This window comes from Anser anser, assembly GCF_964211835.1.
Source record: "Anser anser genome assembly, chromosome: 23".
NCBI lineage: Eukaryota > Metazoa > Chordata > Aves > Anseriformes > Anatidae > Anser > Anser anser.
The window spans coordinates 6,994,389-7,004,086 of NC_139744.1; the positions used below are offsets into that span (position 1 = coordinate 6,994,389).

General features: G+C 43.5%; 1 long non-coding RNA gene across 1 annotated transcript; it reads left to right on the top strand.

Annotated features, from left to right (window-relative positions):
• The first annotated feature begins 227 nt into the window (after window positions 1-227).
• LOC310885486 lies at window positions 228-8,965 on the top strand. The gene is made up of 2 exons (XR_014574836.1): window positions 228-942; window positions 6,125-8,965. It is a non-coding gene; the product is annotated as an uncharacterized lncRNA (long non-coding RNA).
• Window positions 8,966-9,698: the final 733 nt, after the last annotated feature.

Genomic DNA, 9,698 nt, shown 5'->3' on the forward strand with positions numbered 1-9,698 from the left:
CCCGCAGACGCTGGGAACCGGCAGGAGGGCTGGCCGCCAGCTCCTTACATTTGCTTCGCTTCTCTTTGTTTTTCCTTGCTCTGCTTTGCTTTGCTCTGCTCTTCCGGGCACAGTTTTGCTTTTCCTTCTCTACTTTCCTCTGCTGTTCTTGCCCCTGCTTTGCTCTGCTTTGCCTCAGATTGCTTTGCTTGGTCTTTCCTGGCAATGCTTTGCTTTTCCTCGTGCTACTGATTAGGGAAGCTGAGGCGATTCCAGATAAGAAAGGGTTAAGAATGAAACTATTAAAGGAGAACAGAACATTAGGTGTAGGGCAGGAAGCAGATGTACGGACAATGTATCTCAAAATAGGACATACGGGCAATATATCTCGAACAAGACATTGGAATCCAAGATAAGAAAATAATGAGCAGAAGATTCGAAGAAAAACCAGTCCTTGCGGTTAGGAAGAAAGCTAATTCAGCAGAATCCTGACCAAGGGTGAAAAGTACACTGTGAGGAAGACTTATGGCCTTCCTCTCTGAGACCACCGACCACAGCTCGATGACCCCTGCCCAAGACCACTGAGAGGATCTGCGCAGGCGCAGGACACAAAAAACTGATTAGCATGAGAAGCGAGAGTAGGCGGGGTTAGATAATGAATATGTATAGGCGTTAATAAAATATTAATCACTGTGATGTATAAATTTGGGACGGCTTTTCACTTCGGGATGCACGATAGGCGGAAAGATCCCCCGTGCATCCGGCGCCGTCAATAAAGAATAAATCACTTAAAGAAATTGGATTTATGATCTTTGAATCAATCTGGCACCCCAGATGGGACTTCTTCTCTGTCGGACCGCAGGACCCGCTGGGAACAGGACTCCCTAGGGTACCCCCGGGATTTCCCGGAGGGACTCCTCGACTCAACGGATCACTGCGGAGGCAGACACGGACCCCATCACTGTAAGTGATTATATTCTTTATTTTGGTTTATTTGGTTGACCGGTCAGTTGGGGTCGTCTGTAAGTCGGAAAGTAAAAGTTTTCTGCAAGACGGCATTTGGTTTTTTGGAAAGCACTCAGTTGCTGTTGGGAAACAAGTAACCTTTGCATGCGAGGTTGGTATTACGTTGTGTTTAAATGTGGAACTTGACCTTGGCTATTGTCTTTGGGATTTTGATTATACTCTTTATAACGTTACTAGGATCTTGGTGTTATTGTGGAAAGCTGCCGGCTTGTATTGTGTAACAAGAAACATTCTGAACTGTAACATGGGGGGGCAGCAGAGTAGTGGGATTCCGAAGAAAAGCCCGTTGGGATGTATCTTGAGTCATTGGAAAAATATAGGGGGATCCCCTGGTAGAATTGAAAATAAGAAAACGTTGATAAAATATTGTAATCAATGGTGGCCACTTTATAAGTTGGATTGTGAGGGAAATGGCCACTGAATGGAACCTTAAATTATAATACTTTACTACAGTTAATGTTGTTTCTAAGGAGAGAAGGAAAGTGGGATGAGGTGTCATACGCAGATATGTTTTTCACTTTGAGAAACCACCCAGAATGGCAGAAGGAGTGTGGAATTAACTTAGCCCCACAGGATCCTTTGATCCTGGCAATAGAAAAGGATATGAAGAAGGAAGGGGCAGGAAAAATGAAAAGATGTTGTTCGGCGTGCAGTATCGGGCAGAGATGTTTGAAATTGAATGAGTCAGAGGAGAGAACGGAGGATTATGTCCTCCCGCCCCAGATAATAGAACAAGGCGTGGGGGCGAGACCAGGAAACGGCAGAATAGATAAGAAAAATGAGAGTTGGGGGAATGGAGACTTTACCCCGATCACGGCTCGAACCCGAAGTAAGGTCGGGCCCGTTATTCAAGCCCCGTTACGACAGGCTATGGGGGCTAACGGACCAGCTCGGATAAAAGTACCTTTCACAACTGCTGAGTTAGATTCACGGAAGGAAGCTGTGAAAGGATACCAGGATGATCCAGAATCAGTGGCCCGGAGGTTTGAGCTGATTGGAAAGAATTTAGATCCCGATTGGAAAGATATAGAGATAATGCTGGCAGCATTATCGGAAACGGAAAAGCAACTGGTAATTAAGAATGCACAAACTCAAGTACAGACCCAGGTAACGTCAGGAGTTTTACCTGGAACTGTGGAGGTATATGTGCCCAGAGTGGACCCAAACTGGGACTATAATGATGAGGGTGATTATAGGTTATTAAAAAGATATCAGGAATGGATTAGGATCGCCTTGGAAAGTGCGATACCAAAGTCTGTAAACTGGTCTAGGTTATATACCATAAAACAGGGGCAAACTGAGACCCCGTCAGAATTTCTCGATCGACTAAGGACAGCAATGCAAAAATTTACAATGATAGACCCCTCTTCTGAGGAAGGTAAAGTCCAGCTAGTATCACTGTTCTTGGGTCAGTCTGCGGACGATATAAGGCGGAAGCTTCAGAAAATGAAAGAGCCGGATGTGAGAGATTTAGAAAGGCTGGTGGAAGAGGCATGGAGGGTATTTAGGAATCGAGAAGGGAATGAGAAACAAAGGCTGGGTAGGGCTATTGCTGCGGCAACTGTTGCGGCCTTACAGAGGCAAGAAGAACCTTTTCGGGGAAAAGGAAGAGGGAATGGGATAAGGGGAAGGTCAGTAAAGCCTCCCCTGAGACCGAATCAGTGTGCATATTGTAGGGAAGTGGGTCAGTGGAAAAGGGAATGTCCGAAACAATGGGAGAAGAACAGGTTGATGGTAGCTAGTGTATCTCCCGACCAATGAAGTGGACCGGGGGATTCTACCCTAGCAGATCTGCTGGTTAAAATTAAGCTAGGGAAATCAGGACAGGAAGTGGAGTTTTTAATTGACACAGGAGCGACTTATTCTGTGTTAAACCAGAAATTGATACCAGAGGATGAGGATTTTGTGACGGTGATAGGAGCTACAGGCCAGCACGAGAAAGCCTTTTTCCTAAGGCCTTTAAAATACAAGTTAGGGAAACAGATGGGAATACATAGGTTTTTATATTTATCAGGATCCCCGAAGTCTTTGCTGGGGCGAGATTTACTAGAACAATTAGAAGCGGAAATTGTCTTTGAAAAAGGGAAGGTGGGGTTAAAGGTGAGAGAAGAAAAGCTGATAACCGCGCTAAGCTTAACGCTGATACAAGCAGACCCCATCGGTAAAGTACCTTCGGAGATTTTAGACCAAGTTTACCCAGGAGTCTGGGCTACTGACATCCCTGGGCGAGCCAAAAATGCAGCCCCGATAGTGGTGAGATTAAAGCCAGGGGAAAGGCCAGTTAAGATTAAGCAATATCCCCTAAGATTAGAAGACAGGAAAGGAATTAAGGGGATAGTGGATAAGTTTTTAAAACATGGACTGCTGGTTGAGTGTGAATCTGAATATAATACTCCTATACTACCAATTAAGAAGCCAGATGGGAAGAACTATAGATCAGTGCAGGATTTAAGAGCTATAAATAAGATCACTGAAGATATACACCCTGTGGTAGCCAACCCGTATACATTACTGACTAAATTAAAAGATAATTTAGTTTGGTTTACCGTACTGGATTTAAAAGATGCCTTCTTCTGCCTGACTTTAGCCCCAGAAAGTCAGAAGCTTTTTGCTTTTGAATGGGAAAATCCAGACTCAGGACGAAAGGCTCAATTGACCTGGACCGTATTGCCGCAGGGATTCAAAAACAGCCCCACGATTTTTGGGAATCAACTAGCAAAAGAGCTTGAGGTTTGGGAGGCCCCAAACACCGAAGGAGTTCTGCTGCAATACGTTGATGACCTTTTGATAGCCACTGAGAATAGGAGCAGCTGCATGCAACGGACGATAAGTCTCCTTAATTTTCTGGGTTTGAATGGGTATCGAGTCTCTCAACAGAAGGCTCAGCTGATTCAGTCACGTGTAACTTACTTGGGGTTTGAGATTTCAGGGGGACAAAGGGAGTTAGGAACAGAACGGAAAGAAACTATCTGCCGTACTCCAGAACCACAGACCATTAAGGAATTACGAACTTTTCTAGGGATGACAGGTTGGTGCCGTCTATGGATTAATAATTATGGACTAATCGTAAAACCCCTATATGACCTCATCAAGAATAACCAATCAAAATTGGTCTGGACGGGGGAAGCACGGGCTGCCTTTAAGAAGCTTAAATTGGAGTTAATGCGAGCACCAGCTTTGGGTCTACCGGACTTGTCTAAACCCTTTTGGTTGTACTCCTATGAGAGACAAGGGATGGCTCTGGGGGTGCTGGCACAGAAGCTGGGCCCCTACAGGAGAGCTGTGGCCTACTTCTCTAAACAACTGGATGAAGTAAGTAAAGGTTGGCCGGGTTGCCTTCGAGCGGTGGCCGCTGTCATCATGAATATACAGGAGGCTCGGAAGTTCACTATGGGACAGAAGATAACCGTGCTGGTATCACACACTGTCTCGGCAGTCTTGGAGCAGAAAGGGGCACACTGGTTATCCCCTCAAAGATTTTTAAAATACCAAGCAATACTGGTGGAGCAAGATGACGTAGAAATTGTGGTTACTAACATTGTGAACCCAGCTTCTTTCCTTAGTAACGCTCCTGACGAGCCAGTGGTCCACGATTGTATCGAAACTATGGAAACTGTGTATTCTAGCCGACCAGATCTCAAGGAGGAGCCCTTGGAAGACGCGGACGAATCATGGTATACTGATGGAAGCAGCTTTGTGAAACAAGGACAACGCAAAGCAGGGTATGCGGTGACGACCACTCAACAGGTAATTGAGTCGAAACCATTACCCCCTGGGACGTCTGCTCAGAAAGCAGAAATAATTGCCCTTACGCGGGCATTGGAACTAGCAGCAGGAAAGAAAGTAAATATCTGGACAGACTCTAAGTATGCATTTGGTGTGGTGCATGCACATGGGGCTATCTGGAAGGAACGAGGATTATTAACGGCCCAAGGAAAACAAATAAAATATGCTGAGGAGATTTTGAAGTTGTTGGAAGCGGTAAAGCACCCAGAGAAGGTGGCTGTTATACATTGCCGGGGACACCAAAAAGGAACCGCTGACTTCGAGGTAGGGAACCGATTGGCTGACCAAGAAGCAAAAAGGGTGGCCGGATTGGCTGAGGCAGAAGCGCTCACTTTAATACCAGACGGTAAAATACAAACTTTAGGTGAAGGACAGGAACCTAGGTACACACAGGAAGATCAAAAGTTAATTGGGGACCTGGGAGGAAAAGCAAGGAGTGATGGATGGGTATACCTGAAAGATAATAGGGTTGTACTACCCTCTAATTTAATATGGCCTATGGTCATGGCAGAACATAATAAGACTCATTGGGGAGCAGACACCTTATATAAAAATCTGAGTCGAGTCTCGGTGGGAAGAAATCTGTATACTACGGTAAAACAAGTAACCCAGCAATGCAGTATTTGTTTGCATCATAACCCTAATACAGAAAATAGGGTAAAGTTCGGAATAATCAGTAAAGGAAACTATCCAGGACAACAATGGCAGATAGATTTTTCAGAACTGCCAAGAAAAGGGGGGTATCGATACTTGTTGGTTTTGACAGATACTTTTTCCAGGTGGCCGGAGGCTTTTCCCTGTCGAACCAACAAGGCAAGAGAAGTGGTTAAGGTTTTACTGAATGAGATAATACCGCGTTTCGGAATTCCGGCAGCAATGTCCTCGGATAGAGGCTCTCATTTTTGTGTGCAAATAGTTCAAGAAGTAAGTAAGGTCTTAGGGGTAGACTGGCAACTCCATACCCCTTACAGACCACAGGCAAGCGGACAAGTGGAAAAGATGAATCATCTAATCAAACAACAAATAGCCAAAATAGGACAAAAGACTAATTTATCATGACCTCAGTCTCTCCCTTTGGCTTTACTTAGAATTAGAGTAAAACCACGGACAAAGGAAAATCTAAGCCCTTTTGAAATATTATACGGAAGACCCTATCAGTTTTTGTTCAGCGGGGAGGACCTGACGCAACTGGGGTCGGGATACTTGTGTAATTATTTAATAGGACTCCAAAAACAGTTGGATCAAATATCTAAAGTTGTCTCAGGAACCAGGGCTAGAGGGCTGGACCAACCAATCCACCCCTTTAAACCTGGGGATTATGTGTATGTAAAAGCATTTGCAGGTCGCCCTTTGGAAGAAAAGTGGACGGGACCATACCAGGTGCTGCTGACCACACATACCGCCATCAAGATTAAGGAGCAAACGGCCTGGATCCATTATTCGAGAGTGAAGAAAGCTCCAAAAGCCCCCTGGAAAGTAACGCTGGGTGACGGTGAACTGAAACTAAAGTTCAGTCAAGCGAAATGAAGACACTATGGTCAGGAGTATTTAGTAATGTAGTTAGCAGAAATTTAGTTAACAGAATTGTTTTATTTCTGTGGCTTATAGTTGTAATTGTGATTCAAGAATTGGAAGGTGCTTCTATGATGATAGAGAATGGTGGGTGGCCTTGGTCTGAAGCCGTAACCACAGAGGATAAGAGCATTAATGGAAAGTTAGCTGTTGTGGTTATTTGGCGAACAAATGGTGATCATTTACATGCATTATCAGAATGGCAAAATTTAGGGGAAGGGTGGATACACCAAAGAACTGTAGGGGACGAAATTGAAATAGGGTGCCGAATGATTAATGGAACAGCCCACGAGAAAGCAACTGGGATTTTAGTAAAACCGACTTCCAAAAGTGGCCAACAAGAAGGTTGTATCCGCCCAGGTAAATTAGATTGTTGGTATAATTTTATATTAACAGTTAACTGTTTTTGGACAGTGAGACCCCCTATTGCACTTCCTTCCCCTACAACCTATGCCCAAGCCCCAGTCAAGCTGGAACCCAAAATTTATGAAACAGGCCCATGAATAAGCTAGCCACAGACAAAACTAAAACAGCCCCTGCAATCATCCTTACTGGCATTGGGAACTAGCCAATGGCAAGTTTCAAAGGTGTTACCAATATGGGAAAAGGCTGAAGACCAGGACCACAGACTAATAATAGATGCACTTAGTATGGCCCAAGATAATGTATCCTTAGCTCTTAGTTGTATACAGGTACAGTTATGGATGCAGGCAACGGCTGCCTTGATCATTAGGGAAGGAAGTGAAGGCATTTTTCCGGCTGAAGTCCGAAAGATTGTTTGGGACAATGCCAATGATTTTGAAAAGAAGTTCCAATCTTGGTGGACTCTGGTAAATTTTACCTATGATCCCATTATTAACATGGCTACTGCCTTTGTGCTTTCTATACGTAATGCTACAGTTTATGTTATCCACCCCATTGTTGCACTAGGGTTAAATCATGAGGAAACAGTGCTCTATCCTTCGGAGCATAGAACTTGGGCCCGGATGAAGAACGGGAAATGGCAGTCTGTGAATCTAAAATCATGTGTTACCCGGGAACAACAAGGATTTATTTGTGAGAGCAACACAATTGATGCTCAGGATGTCTGTCTTGACACTGAGCAAGGTGTTTGCCACTTTGAAATTCATCCAAATACTAGTCAAAAGACGGTGCTTGTATATATTGGTCAAGGCTGTGTGTGTTTAAGAACTGCTTGTGCTTTTGTAGAAGTAGATAAGGAAAACATAACTCTACCTAGCAAAAATCACTCTAACTTTTGTATTTGTAACTTTGTTAGAATCATCGGGTGTGATTTTTTTATATTCAGCACCAGTGGTATCCCACCAGTTGATCAAGTCCAACCACACAATGTATCACAAGTTATTACCCACACCTATTGGGATGAACCTCACGCTAGTGAAGCAATTACTTAAACACCAAGACCTGATCAAAATTTTAAAAGGCATTCAGGAAGATGGAGAGAAGACTTTAATCACTGTCCACCATGATACAAAAGAAATAAACAGAGTTTTGCAAAGAGTAAAACAAGACACAGATCATAGCTGGTGGGACAAACTCTTTGGATGGTCGCCAACTGCAACTGGGATTTTGAACACATTGTGTCACCCAATTATTGTTCTATTGATGTTAGTTGGTATAAGTTTAATATTGTCTTTTGTAATACTTGTTTGGAATTGGAAATTGTTACAACGAATGGCAATATTAGCTTCCCTGACGAAAGTACATGGCAAGGTATTGAGGGATACATATCGTAGAGGCTGGGAAGAAGAATTTTTGTATTCGGAAAGGTCTCTACCGACATAGAGGAAATATAGAAACAAACAAAGGTTCTGTATAAGATTAGTAAGGATAACATTTCATGGGGCTTTGAGGAAATATGGAATAAGTTAACCTCATGGTTACCCAACTTTCAATAGTTAGAACAAGTTTTTACTGATCTGGTTATGTTATTGGTAGTAGGAATATTTGTATGTATGTTACTGCGATACTGCTAATGATAAGGGCATGCAATGCAAAAGAATTTGCATGGGGAAAAGAAAAGGGGGGATTGATTAGGGAAGCTGAGGCGATTCCAGATAAGAAAGGGTTAAGAATGAAACTATTAAAGGAGAACAGAACATTAGGTGTAGGGCAGGAAGCAGATGTACGGACAATGTATCTCAAAATAGGACATACGGGCAATATATCTCGAACAAGACATTGGAATCCAAGATAAGAAAATAATGAGCAGAAGATTCGAAGAAAAACCAGTCCTTGCGGTTAGGAAGAAAGCTAATTCAGCAGAATCCTGACCAAGGGTGAAAAGTACACTGTGAGGAAGACTTATGGCCTTCCTCTCTGAGACCACCGACCACAGCTCGACGACCCCTGCCCAAGACCACTGAGAGGATCTGCGCAGGCGCAGGACACAAAAAACTGATTAGCATGAGAAGCGAGAGTAGGCGGGGTTAGATAATGAATATGTATAGGCGTTAATAAAATATTAATCACTGTGATGTATAAATTTGGGACGGCTTTTCACTTCGGGATGCACGATAGGCGGAAAGATCCCCCGTGCATCCGGCGCCGTCAATAAAGAATAAATCACTTAAAGAAATTGGATTTATGATCTTTGAATCACTACTTTGCTTTGCTTTGCTTTGCCTTGCTCTGCTTTGCCTCCACTGGCCATGTTTTCGTTTGCTTTTTCAGGCCACGCTTTCCTTTGTCTTGCTTTGCTTCGCTTCCTATTCCTGGCACGTCTTGGTTTTACTTTCTCTGCTCTGCTTTGCCTTGCCTCAAACTGCTTTCTTTACTTTGCTATACATTTCCTGGCACTGCTGGGACTTGCCTTGTACAAGTTTGCACTGCTTTGCTTTGCCTTGCTCTGCGTTGCCTTTCCTGGCCATGCTTTTTCAGGCCGTGCTTTCCTTTGTTTTGCTTTGCTTTGTATTCCTACCACAGCTTTGCTTTACCTTCTCTGCTCTGCTTTGCTTTTCCTACGCCTGCTGTGCTTTGCCTTGCCTCAAACTGCTTTCTTTCTTTTGCTCTACATTTCCTGGCACTGCTTTGCTTTTTCTTGTGCTACTTCACTTTGCTTTGCTCTGCCTTGCACTGCTTTGCCTTTCCTGGACACGCTTTACTTTGCTTTTCCTGGCCCTGCTTTCCTTGTTGTTTTTTTTGTTTGTTTGTTTTTGTTTTTTTTTTGTTTTGATTTGTTTGTTTGTTTGTTTTTTATTTTAATATAGATACATATTCATTGCATTGTTTTGTTTTATTTTTGGACCTTTTTGCTTTGGTTTTCCTGGCCGCGCTTTGCTTTGCCTGGCCCTGCTTGTCATTTCTTTTCATTG